Genomic DNA, 13440 nt, shown 5'->3' with positions numbered 1-13440 from the left:
TACAAGTAACTTAAATTGGACAATATCAATGGTTGTTAGTTGTACTACGCCATTGTCAAATATATGTTGAATTTCATAAGGCCCTAACCATCAAGTCTACAATTTACTTGGATTCTCTTTGAAGTGAGAATTACAGACAAGAGCCCAATCTCCCACTTGGAATTTTGTATTCTCGATATGTGCATCATGCCATTGCTTTCACTATTCTTGAATAATTTTTGTTCTTTCCAAAGCCATCTTTCTTATTTCATCCAACTAATTCAAGTGGAGAAGTCTCTCTTCTTGTGCTGTAGGAAGACTAATGTTCAACTCTAAAGTAGTGTGTAATGTTTTATGCTCAAATTCAATAGGTAAAATGGTTGTTTTAACATAGACAAGTTCAAATGGACTGAATCCAGTTATTTTTTTCCATGTGGTCCTGTATGCCCAAATAGCTTCAGTTAATCTGCTAGTCTAATCTTTTTTGTGTATGTGCACTGTCTTAGTTAGAATGGCTTCAATTTCTCTATTGCTGACCTCTACTTTCTCATTCACTTCAAGGTGGTAGGGACTAGAATTATGGTGTCTTATACTATAGTCTTTCATGGTGTGTAAAATAATGATACATTAATAATGAAGAAGGTGTTCTTGCAATAACTCTTAGTCCTTTCAATCATGCCAAGTATGGTGATCTTTTCCTAAAAATCTCAAATAAAAGTTACAATAGATACAGAAAGATTTTAAAAATTAATGAAAAATATCAGACTACCACCAAAGTACAACCTATAATGTGGACATGACTTAGGATAATATGGAGATGACATGTGGAAATTAATACACTTTCTCAGCCCCCCACTTAAATTTGACAAGTGTCCACACTTTAAAAGAATTATATGATATATAATGCAATATTATATATAAATATCGAAACCTATATTTTAAAAATGAATAAAGAGTAAAAGAAATTGTTATACCTAGAAATTTGAGAGTATACATCAGCATGTAGGTTGATGAGGTGGTGAATGTTGATGATCGCATAAAGAGTGCTAACGAAATTATTTATTGAAAGCAGTAAAAATATAATGTGTGGGTGACATGGAGTGTGGGTGGATGGTAGATAGAGAAATGAGATGGGTTGATATGAAGAAAAATAAAAGTGAATGGAAGAATGGGACTCATATTAAATGAGGTTTTATTATGGAGGCTCCTAAAATTCTGTCATGGTATGGCTACAAGAAGAATGTTTTCACCCTCTGCTGCAGGAACTATGTTCATAGGAGTTGATGAACTGGTTGGTTGGAATTGTTGCAGGAACTGTGCTTTAGTTTGTGGTTTATGAGATAAATGCAGCCTATGGCCATTTAAAAGTAACTTAAATTGGACAATATCAATGGTTGTTAGTTGTACTACGCCATTGTCAAATATATGTTGAATTTCATAAGGCCCTAACCATCGAGTCTACAATTTACTTGGATTCTCTTTGAAGTGAGAATTACAGACAAGAGCCCAATCTCCCACTTGGAATTTTGTATTCTCGATATGTGCATCATGCCATTTCTTTCACTATTCTTGAATAATTTTTGTTCTTTCCAAAGCCATCTTTCTTATTTCATCCAACTAATTCAAGTGGAGAAGTCTCTCTTCTTGTGCTGTAGGAAGACTAATGTTCAACTCTAAAGTAGTGTGTAATGTTTTATGCTCAAATTCAATAGGTAAAATGGTTGTTTTAACATAGACAAGTTCAAATGGACTGAATCCAATTATTTTTTTCCATGTGGTCCTGTATGCCCAAATAGCTTCAGTTAATCTGCTAGTCTAATCTTTTTTGTGTATGTGCACTGTCTTAGTTAGAATGGCTTCAATTTCTCTATTGCTGACCTCTACTTTCTCATTCACTTCAAGGTGGTAGGGATTAGAATTATGGTGTCTTATACTATATTCTTTCATAACCTTAGTGATTAGGTTTGATGTGAATTGGGCTTCTTGGTCTATAACAAATTCTCTAGGGACTCCATAATAGGTGAATATTTCTTCATATAGGAATTTGGCTACATAATCCATACATACTAAGATGTAGAATTTTTCACTTAATGGTGGGCCAATTGGACCTATGAAGTCCATACCCCACTTATTAAAAGGTGTGACTACAATTTGTAGAGTGAGTGGCATCTCATCAGTTTAGGTTGATTGGCATATCCTCTAGAATTTTTCATAATTGGTTGTATAAGTCATTGCATCCTTATGTAAGGTTGGCCAATAATATCTAGTTGTAAGTACCTCCAGTGTTGTTCTTTTCCCTACAAAATGGCCTCCACATGGTTCATCATGACAAGCATGTAATATATCATTTATTTCATTTTCCTTGACACATCTCCTCATGACCTAGTTTGGTCCAACATAGAAGGGATTGTTATGTATCTAGGAGTAATGAAAACTTTTCTCTACTAACTTCCTCCTTTGTGAGAGAAGTGTGGGGGCATTCTATTTGCAACAAGATAATTTGCTATGTTTACATACCATGGTGTATGAGTTGCTATATGGAACAAGTGTTCATCTGGAAAGGTATCTTCAATTAGAGTTGGATCTTCAATAGTAATGTTTAATCTAAATAGATAATCAACAATGATGTTGGATTTTCCTGGCTTGTCAATAATAGTAATATCAAACTCCTATAACAACAAGAGACATCTTGCTAGTCTACCAGTGATAGCTGGTTTTTTCATTAAGTACCTTATAGCTGAGTGATTAGTGTGAACAAAAATAGGATATCTAGTTACATAATGTCTAAATTTTTTCAATGCATAGACTATATCTAAAAGTTCTTTTTTAGTTACTATGTAATTCAACTTAGGTCCATGAAGGTTTTTACTAATATAGTAAATGATATTCTCAAGATTAGTAGGCTTTTGTCCTAATAAAACTTCTGTAGCATAATCTGATGCATTAGTATGGATATGAAATAGAATTGACCAATTGGGTCCCTTTAAAATTGGTTTTGTAGCGAGGAGTTTCTTAAGTTATAGGAAGGCTTCATCACATTTGGGTGTCTAGATGAATTCAACTTCTCCAGTGAATAGTGTATATAAAGGACTAGCTATTTTACTGAAGTCTTTTATGAAATGCCTATAATATCCAACATGACCTAAGAAAGATCTTACATCTTTTGGTTTTGTAGGTATGGGCAGTGTTAGCATTACCTTTATCTTAGTTAGATCCACTTGTATTCCTATAGCTGATATGAAATGACCAAGCACCACTCCTTGCTACATGAGCATGAAACATTTCTCACTATTGAGTGATAGATTATGTTCTTTACATTGGATAATAACCTTTTCAAGATTCATCAAGGCTTCTTCAAAGGTGACTCCAAATGTTGTAAAATTATCCATATATAATTCCATCTAATCATGTGATATATCAACAAAAATGCTGATTACAACTTGTTGAAATGTTGCAGGAGCATTACATAGGCCAAATGGCAAAATAAAATATGCAAAATTACCCCATAGGCATGTAAATGTGGTTTTTTCTTGATCTTTAGGAGTGATACTTATTTGATTAATCTAGTGTACCAATCTAGAAAAGAGAAATACTTCTTTCTAGCTAGAGTGTCCATAACTTGATCAATGAATGGTAAAGGAAAGTGATCCTTCTTAGTTACCTTATTCAATTCTCCATAATCTACACAAATCTTTCATTTCCCTCCCTTTTTAAGCACTATGACTATAGGTGACACCCATTTACTATCAAATATAGGATATATAAAACCAACATCAAGCAATTTTCGCAATTCAATTTTAACTATTTCTCTAAGGGCTAGATTAATCCTTCTCTAAGGTTGATGGAGTGGAAAGCACCCTTCATTGATGTATATTCTATGAGTGCATAATGTGGGACTCAAGACTTTCATATCCCCATAGTCCCATGCAGAAGCCTTTTCATATTTTTGAAGAAGCTTTGTTAACTATTTCATCTATGTAGAAGATAATTTGGGATCGATATGGAGATTATGACCTTTCGACAACTCAACAATAGTTGTAGAATCTATTATAGTAGCTTCATATATTGGACTTTTATCTAATTCACATGATAAAAGTTGGCGGAGAATGTTTGGGTACTTGAGCAAAGAACAACTCTCATTACATTCCTCATATATAGTTAATTCTAACAAAGAGCTCTCAGATACATCTTTTTCTACCACACAAGTATTATTAAGAATACTCTGAAAAAATGAATCCTCTTCCTATAGCTTTAGAAAAGATTCTGTATGTAACATCATAAGCTATGCTGTAGAGTTTAACTCTTATTCTGCATCCCCTAAATCTGGCGATACAAATGTCCTTAAATATGGTCGCGGTTGTGCTGGAGGATATAGATCAAATTTCTTTGTTGCTTGACCATTAGATAAGGTCATATTCCCTGACTTACAACTTATATTTGCATCAGTTGTAGCTAACCATGGTCATCCTAAAATAATAGGGTAACCAAATAAATTGACTTTTGGGGATAGAATCATGAAATCTATATGGTACTCTAGAGAGTCTAAGGTTACTATTATGTCTTCTATTATCCCATCAAGAGTTATATAGAACTATCTATAAGTTGGAGAATTATTGCGGTAGCCCTTGATCCTTCTATATTCAACTTTTTCATGGTATCCTTAGTGAAGACATTTATAGCAGCACCAAGATCAATTAAATCATTTTTAACAGGCTGACCATTTATAATGACATTCACAACTAGACTTCCTAGATCAAAATATTTAGGAATAATCAATTTTCCTAGCATAATGTTAGCCAATTGTCCTAAAATATGGACTAGGCTTTTTCAGGCAGGCTTCCCTAATGGCTTTTTCATACATAGGAACATCTTTAATAGCTTGGAATAGGGATATTTGGACATGCATGTTCTTTAATTGATCAATAATATCAAAAGATTGTTCCTCTATTTGTGCAAGTTTACTTTGTATGAGCTTCTCTCGAAAAGGAGGTTCAATTGCTAGTTGAGCTTGAGCTAAGCTAGTGGCATTAGTTGGGTCAACCTCTTTAGAAACTACAAGTACTAATGTTGTAGGAGTATATGATATTTTAATTATAAGAGGTAGTTTAAGCACTGGTAGTGTTGTACCAGATATCAAATGGATATTTCCAACATTTAGAGTGTAAGTAGGCTATTGCTAAGTAATAGTAGAATACATTGGTTGTTGTGACTGCTAGTTATTTGGATTTGGCTAAGGTTGTGTAAGTAACAAGGTCTAGGACTTGTAGGTGGTGGCATTAGTGCAAGTTGTTGGACTAGAGGTGGTAATTGTGGATTACTAGTATTTTGGTTAGGCCATTATTGAGGTCCTCTCCATTTATTTGTAGACTTTCAATTCCCCTAAGGTTGTTGTCAATTGTTCTGTTGATTCTACCATTGATCTTTATGTTGTTATGGCAAAGAAGATTAGAGATTCTGAGGCCATTAAGGTTTTTGTGGATTATTTTTCCAAGCATTATTCCAATTAGGTTGACTATATTGTGAAGGACCTTAGGTATTATGGTTTTGCCATTAATTACAATATAGATTTGAATTTTGCAAAGGGTCTTGAGGCATATCTTGACATTGGGACCATGGATGGTATTAAGCAACAAAGAATAGTTGCTCACCCTCTCCATCTATTTTAATGTACTCAGTTGGAAGATGTTGGTTTTTCATGCTAGGACCAATTGGCATTGGTGATCTTTCTTCTACTTCTAGTAGTGTGGGCAATACTTAGCTAATTATACCATAGCTTCTGCATGCTTCTTCTTTGTAGTCATTGCATCAAGATGTGAAGAGACATGATGTCCTACTTGAAATCTAAAAGTAGATTAGATATCTTGAGCTTTGAAATACCCTGACTCATTCCTTTAGTAGCTATAGTCTAGTGTCCTTTTTCTTTCTTCATTATTGACCTTGAGTAGTTAAGATAGATTTTCTTAAGGTCATCCCAAGAAGATTGATATACATCTCCACCAACCATTAAGTCTAATGCTTCTAGAAAATTATCATTTATGCCTCTCAAGAAGACTAGCTTTTGTGAATCCTCGAACAACACATGTTGAGGGTTCTTCTATAGTGTATACAAGAAACATGAAACATAGTATTCCAATGTTTCTTCCTCCTTTTGTGATATTCTAAAAATATCATCTCCTCTTGAATCATTTTCTTTGCAATAATCTTTGTATTTGTCTATAAATAGAGTTTGCATTTCATCCCAAGTACTTGTTACATTGGCTCCTAAGTCCATGAAGCATTGTAAAGCTAGTTCTTTTAGTGTTGTTGGAAACAACTTAAGCTTATGGGCATTAATGTTGTAGTCAAAGCTATGATAGAGTATGTCAAACTCAAACAAGAAAGTATCAATATCTTTAGTTGCAAGACCATAAAACTTTGGAAGAGCATTTGGAGGTATATTTTTAAGATTAACATTGGTTACTAGGCTTGAGAGAGGAAATGGTACATTGTGCCATTACTAGAGGTATTTGATAGTGAGGTTGCTGGTAAAAAGGAACATTGGGGACTAGATTGTTAACTGATGGGGACACAACCCAAGCACAGAATGGACACAACAAGAAAGGGAAAATTTTATTAACTATGAAAATATGCTAGTACACTTAGTGTAGAGAAATAGACTCCAAAACATGCCCTAAGGGCTTACAATAGTATAAATCTAGAGATAATTTCTTATCCTAGTACCTCCTCTCAAACTCCACTCTGAACTGGCTTTTACAATGCCAAGTCTGCAATGTTGAAGATAGGAGAAATGTGAATACCATCTGGCAACTCCACCTCATATGCATTTCTTGAGTCATGTTTCTTTAGAATTTTGTAGGGGCCAAATTTCTTCATTTTCAGCTTGTTGTAAGTACTAGCTGAAAATCTTTCTTTTCTTAAGTGTACCATGACTAGATCCCCTACTTGAAACTCCTTATGTCTTCTCCTTTGATCAGCCCTAGCTTTATACTATTGGTTCATCTTGGTAATGTGTGCTTGGACGTCCTCATGTAGACACTTGATATGTTCAGCAAATTCTTCTACTTCAGCACTTGTCCTCTCCCCTTGCTCTATCTTCCTCAATTCTGGTGCAATTCTTGCACTACTTCCATATATAGTTTGGAATGGTGATCTAACTATACTCCTATTTATAGAGTTATTGTAAGAAAATTCAACTTTTGGTAGAATAAAATCCCATCCCTTGAGCTAATCCCCAATTAAACATCTCAGCAAATTGCCCAGACTTCTGTTTACTACTTCCGTTTGGCCGTCAGTCTGCGGGTGATGTGTGGAACTAAATTTCAAGTCTATTCTCAACTTCTTCCACAATTTTCTTCAAAAATACCCCACAAATTTAGTATCTTTGTCAAAAAATATACTCATTGGGAGACTGTGTAGTCTTACCACCTCTCTGAAAAATAAGTCTGCAATATGGACAACATCATGAGTTTTGTGGCATGGAATGAAATGTGCCATTTTGGAGAACCTATCAACCACTACAAATACTGAGTCATTACCCCTTTGTGTCCTTAGTAATCCAAGAAAAAAATCCATACTTATGTCCTCCCATGGCTTTGATGGAATAGGCAATGGCTGATATAGTCCAGTATTGTGACTAAATCCCTTGGCCACTTGACAAACCTAGCAATTTTGTGCAAACTTCTTCACATCCTGTGACATTTGAGGCCAAAAATAATGTTCTTTGAGAATGGAAATGGTCTTATCTTGACCAAAATGTCCTACCATCCCTCCACTGTGTTTCTCCTTAATCAGATTTTCCCTCATGGAACTCCTTGGAATACACAATTGGTTGCCCTTGAACGACATACCATCCTGAATCAAAAAGTCTAGCCACTTGGTTCTATCTACAGCAACATGCTCTTTACAAGCTTTCCATGCTTCAACAAAATCAAGATCCTTAGGGTACAGATTCTTGAGTTCATCAAACCCAACTACATCAACCTACATTACTGTAAGCAACAATTGTCTCCTACTTAGTGCATCTGCAACCCTGTTAGATTTTCCACTTCTATGCTTCAACACAAATGTATAGCTTTGAAAGAACTCTACCCACTTCATATGCCTCTAATTCAATTTACCTTGGCTATTTAGGTACTGTAATGCTAGATGATCAGTATATAAAAAAAATTCCTTTGGCAATAAATAATGCCTCCATTTCTTTAAGGCCTAAACTATTGCATAGAACTCTTGATCATAAACAAAATACTTCTTTTTTGCATCATTCAATTTTTCATGAAAATATGCAATAGGCTTACCTTCTTGGCTCAATAAAGCTCCAATAGCACTGCCACTAGCATCACAATCCACCTGGAACACCTTTCTAAAATTTGGAAGTGCCAACACAGGTTGTCTATCACCTTCTTCTTTAACAATTCAAAACTTGTCGCAACTGCCATAGTCCATTTGAACTCTTTTCTATCCCCTCTTATTGTGTCAGTCAGGGGTGCACATATGCCTTTGAAATTCCTAATGAACTTCCTATAAAAACTAACTAGACCATGAAATGATCTTACCTCAGTAGAAAACCTTGGAGTAGGTCATTCCAAGATGGTTGTTACCTTCTCTGGATCCATTTTGAGACCTTTAGGTGATATAACAAACCCCAAGTAGACTAATTCCTTTTTAGCAAAGGTACACTTCTTTAGATTAATTAACAGTTTCTCTTCCCTCAACCTCTCAAGAACACTACGAATATGCAATAAATGTTCTTCCAAAGTCTTGCTGAAAATTAAAATATCATCCAAATAGACAATAACAAAATTTCCCAAGAACTTCTTAAGTACCTCATTCATAAGCCGCATGAAGGTGCTTAGGGCATTCATCAATCCAAAGGGCATGACTAACCACTCATAAAGACCCGCCTTGGTCTTGAAGGTAGTTTTCCACTCATCTCCTTCTCGTATCTGTAGCTGGTGATAGCCACTCTTGCGATCTATCTTTGTGAAGTACTGAGCTCCACTCAAGCAAGCCATAAGATCATCCATTCTTGGCAAAGGAAACTGATACTTGATGGTTATCTTATTTATAGCTTGAGAGTCTATACACATCCTCCACTCTCCATCCTTCTTTGGTGCTAGTACTGCAGGTACTGCACATGGACTTAGGCTCTCTCGAATCAAACCCTTCCTCAATAGCTCCTAAACTTGTCTATTTAGCTCCTCAATTTTAGTAGGAGTCATCCTGTGAGTAGCCTTGTTAGAAAAACTAGCTCCTGGGATTAAATTTATCTGATAACTGATTTGCCTTACTAGCGGCAATCCTTCTGGAACATTATCAGACATGATATCTCCAAACTCACCTAGTAAATTTGAAACTTCAAGTGGTATTTCACTACTACCTTCTTTATCTTTCCAAGGAATCAAATCATAGCACATACACTGATGTTTCATGCCATCTAAAAATTTCCTTCCATCAACAAGACAAATCCTAGCACTGCTACATACCTTTTCACCTTCCTTTTTCATGGGCTTCAATTTGTGGAAAACTCCATCCTTTGTTAGAGAGTATGTGTTTGCATGACCATCATGTACTGCATGCCTATCAAACTGCCATGGTCTACCCAACAATAGATGGAAAACATCCATTGGAATAACATCACAGAGAACTTCATCATGGTAACTCCCAATTTTGAACTTCACTAAACATTGTTCACTTACCAGGACCTTATGATCATCTTTCACCCAAGCAATCTGATAGGGTTGGGGGTGTTTCTCCCTCTTGAGCTTAAGCTTAGAGACCATCTCTTCTGACACCAAGTTGTCAGTGCTACCACCATCAATGATCACATCGCAATATTTATCCTCACACTTGCACCTGGTATAGAATAGACTCCTTCTTTGTCCTAGTTCAATCTCACCACTTAGTAGGACCCTTTCATTTACTAAAGTCTCTCCTCTGTGATTATTGCGAATCCTCATCCACATGAGTAACCCTAGCTTGACCCTCAGCTCTACTATCTGTCCTTCCCTATTGTTGAGGGCATTCAAAGGCACGATGACCTTCTTCATTGCAATGGAAATAGGTACCACAAAAGCCTCATCTTCCTTGTCCATGTCCTCTACCTCTTCCTCTTTGATTTCCAAAGTCTTGATCATGGGAGCGATTGAAACCCTCGTTCCTCTGGTTCTTGCTAGTGCCCACATCTTCATTTTTCTTTTGGGTTCCATGTCGGCCTCTAGATGACCTACCACTACCCCTTCCTCCTTGACCAAACCCTCTTTATCTCCCTTCAAACCTTTTATTTAGCTTCTCTTCAACTCATAGGGAAAACTGGTATGCCTCCTCAATGCTGGTCATTCCTACCAAACTTAATTCCTCTTGGATGCTAGGTTGCAACCAACTGATATAACAAGTAACCTTCTCCTTATTTTCTTTTGCATGCCCTACTCTAATCAAGAGTCTGTAAAACTCCTTCGCATATTCCTGGACTAATTTTCCTACTTTCGTTAACCCATGCATCTTCTTAAACAAATCAAGCTCATAATCAACAAGAATGAATTGCTTTTTCAATTTGTCCACCATACGATCCCACCTTGTGATCTTCTCCTTTCCTCTTCTATTTCTTTCCAATTGAACCTCTTGCCACTAGATTTTGGCATGGCCTTTTAGTTTGGCCTTTGCAAAATTAATCCTATCTAGATCCCTGATATCCTCATACTCAAAGTACTCTTCCAGTTCATTGATCCAGTTGATCAACTCATCTGGTTTCAGATTTCCTAAAAATACACCCACATCAATTGTCGATCTTTTCCCAAAATTAGTAATGGCCCTAAAAAGCCTCTCCTCTGCTTGATTCAGAACTTTCCTATCAACTTCCCCTTTTGGTCCAATTTCTTCTTCTTCATTGTTGTCCTCACTTTCCTCACCTACAGTAACATTTGTTCCTCAACGGAGCTCTTCCTGCAATGCTTGTACTTGCCTTTGGAGGGCTCTAACCTCCTCAAGATTAATATCTCCAACCCTTCCACCACACTCTCTTCGTGGAGGCATCTTCTAAACTCAAACCCACAACCACACAGTCCTGGTACAAACTCCCTCATAGTCGACGCTCTATCTACCCACTCAGGAAAACCTGCACTGATACCACTTTATGGGGACACAACCCAAGAACAGAATAGACACAACAAGAAAGGGAAAATTTTATTAACTATGAAAATATGCTACTACACTTAGTGTAGAGAAACAGACTCCAAAACATGCCCTAAGAGCTTACAATAGTATAAATCTGGAGATAATTTCTTCTCCCAGTACCTCCTCTCAAACTCCACTCTAAACTCCCTTTTACAATGCCAGAAATGTTCTTAAATAGACCCCAAAGGGTTAAGGATTAGGAATAAATTCTAAAAAGTGCTAGTTGGCATCCATCGACCAAATAGAAGGCTCTAGAAGTTGCATTAGAAGTCGGCACAAAATTAGAAGAATCTAGAAATGGTAACCAAACTTCCAGAAGGCATAACTTTTGAACCGTAGCTTTGATTGACGAATTGTTTACATTTTCGAAAAGCTCTCGAAGCACTCTATAGCTCTATGGACTAGCTTCACTCGTCCCCCATTTTTTGGCCTTGTTCAAGGTCATTTAATGCCCCTAACTTGACTTTGAAGCATTCTTAGGAGGTCTCCAAAAACTGAAAAACTACAATAACTTTCAAACCGTGGGGCCTTTTTACCTAATTCTTATTTAGGAATGCTCTAAATTACAATTACATTCATCCGACCAATTTACACCTTCTAGTTCACCAAAATGATGGCTCAATTACATAATCCTATATTTTTGGCATTTACATGTATCCCAAGGTGTTCAAATACTCTAACCTACAGCACTGATAGTGGAATTGTGAGAGTTGGAACCTTTATTTGACCCAAATGGGTATCCAGAAATGAAAACACATGAAACAAAAACTAAGTCTAAGTACACTAATCTGAAAATAGAGGACTCATGAAGGTTCCTAGTTTGACACCATCCCTAGTAATGATACCAAAAATGTAGGGCTTCCACAATAGATAAAGATAATCACACTATTATTCCTCTTGAAGATACTATGTCTATTTTCAAAATCATCTCTTCCATCATGATATGCACTTGAATTGTCAACCCAGGGATGTAAAACTTTAAATGTGTCAGCATAGTGTGTGCACTAAGTTCCTTTATGTCTTAACATCTATGTTGTAGGAAAGTAAAATGCATGAAAGGAATCTATATTGCTGATATAGAATAGTAAAAATTCTTGGACTAACAACAAATAACTATAGAAAACTTTGAAAAAGGAATTATAAGCTAGTTAACAACTCAAACATCCACTATGATCATTTTCCAAAAGTGTTATAGGAACTCTCACAGTAACTATGTTATAGGACTAATACAGTAAATCTATCTTAAAATAGAAAACTCCATGAAATGAGTCTACTCTTCCTAAATCTATTCCACCTCCCAAGTGGGCCCCCTTGGTTGGCTTCAACTAACTAAAAAAACAATAGGTATTCCAAATTCACTTTCTTATTAGAATTCTTTCTTTGCTATAGACTGAATAATTTGTAGAGAATAGAAAAGAGCAACTTTAGAATCCACTAACTAACTTTCTCCCTCCTTTCTTATATATATAGAAGATTAGAATCTATTACATAACATAAAACCATGAGCAAACATTGTCTGAAGAAAAAGGTGGAATGTCAACCATGACTTTAAAACATTGATTGAACAATAAAATATTAGTCTACAAATAATATAGCAAGTTGAGTCTCTTGGAAATAACTCTTCTCGCAGTCATGGCTTAATACTCAGAATTGACTTATGCTTCTCATGCTATGATCAACCTTCATTGCTTTTTCTTTAATACAATGCTCACCACTCTTTGCACCACTTCTTCATTTCTTAAAAATTAGAAACATTCAAACACATATACACAACAACATTTCTACTCTTATTCAAATATTAGAACATAGCCTAAAATATTTATATGAAATACTACACTTTATATATAATATTAAGCAAGGTTCATCATATGTATTATCCATAGGTTTAATATGTTCTAGCTACATTCAGAATAAGACAAATATGTTGCAAATGTTTTTCGTAAGGCTCAAAGGGTAAGTTTAGACCATATAAAAACTATATCAAATTTGAGGCATTAATATGCCACATCACCATGTGTTCTAATCTTAATTGTAAGGGTTACCTTTCTTAGGTGCATGTGTTTTGTTTTTAGATGTCTAGTTAGATTTTGCCTTGGATATGCATTCATGAGCTCTATGTCCATATTTCTAACAATTATAACAATGTCCTTCAAATCTAGGTGTGGTAGGTGCATCACTTTTCTTTGACCACATTCATGTACTTGGTGTTCTTATTTCTTACAATTAAAATAGTTACCAGTAAACTTAGGTTTAGAGTTTTGCATACCATTCTTGCTTCTACATATGTTAGCA

This window comes from Cupressus sempervirens, chromosome 10 (genome assembly GCF_028749045.1).
Source record: "Cupressus sempervirens isolate cs-2001-9-10 chromosome 10, ASM2874904v1, whole genome shotgun sequence".
NCBI classification, from domain to species: domain Eukaryota; kingdom Viridiplantae; phylum Streptophyta; class Pinopsida; order Cupressales; family Cupressaceae; genus Cupressus; species Cupressus sempervirens.
The sequence above is the reverse complement of the archived record's forward strand: the minus strand, read 5'-3'. Positions refer to the sequence as shown.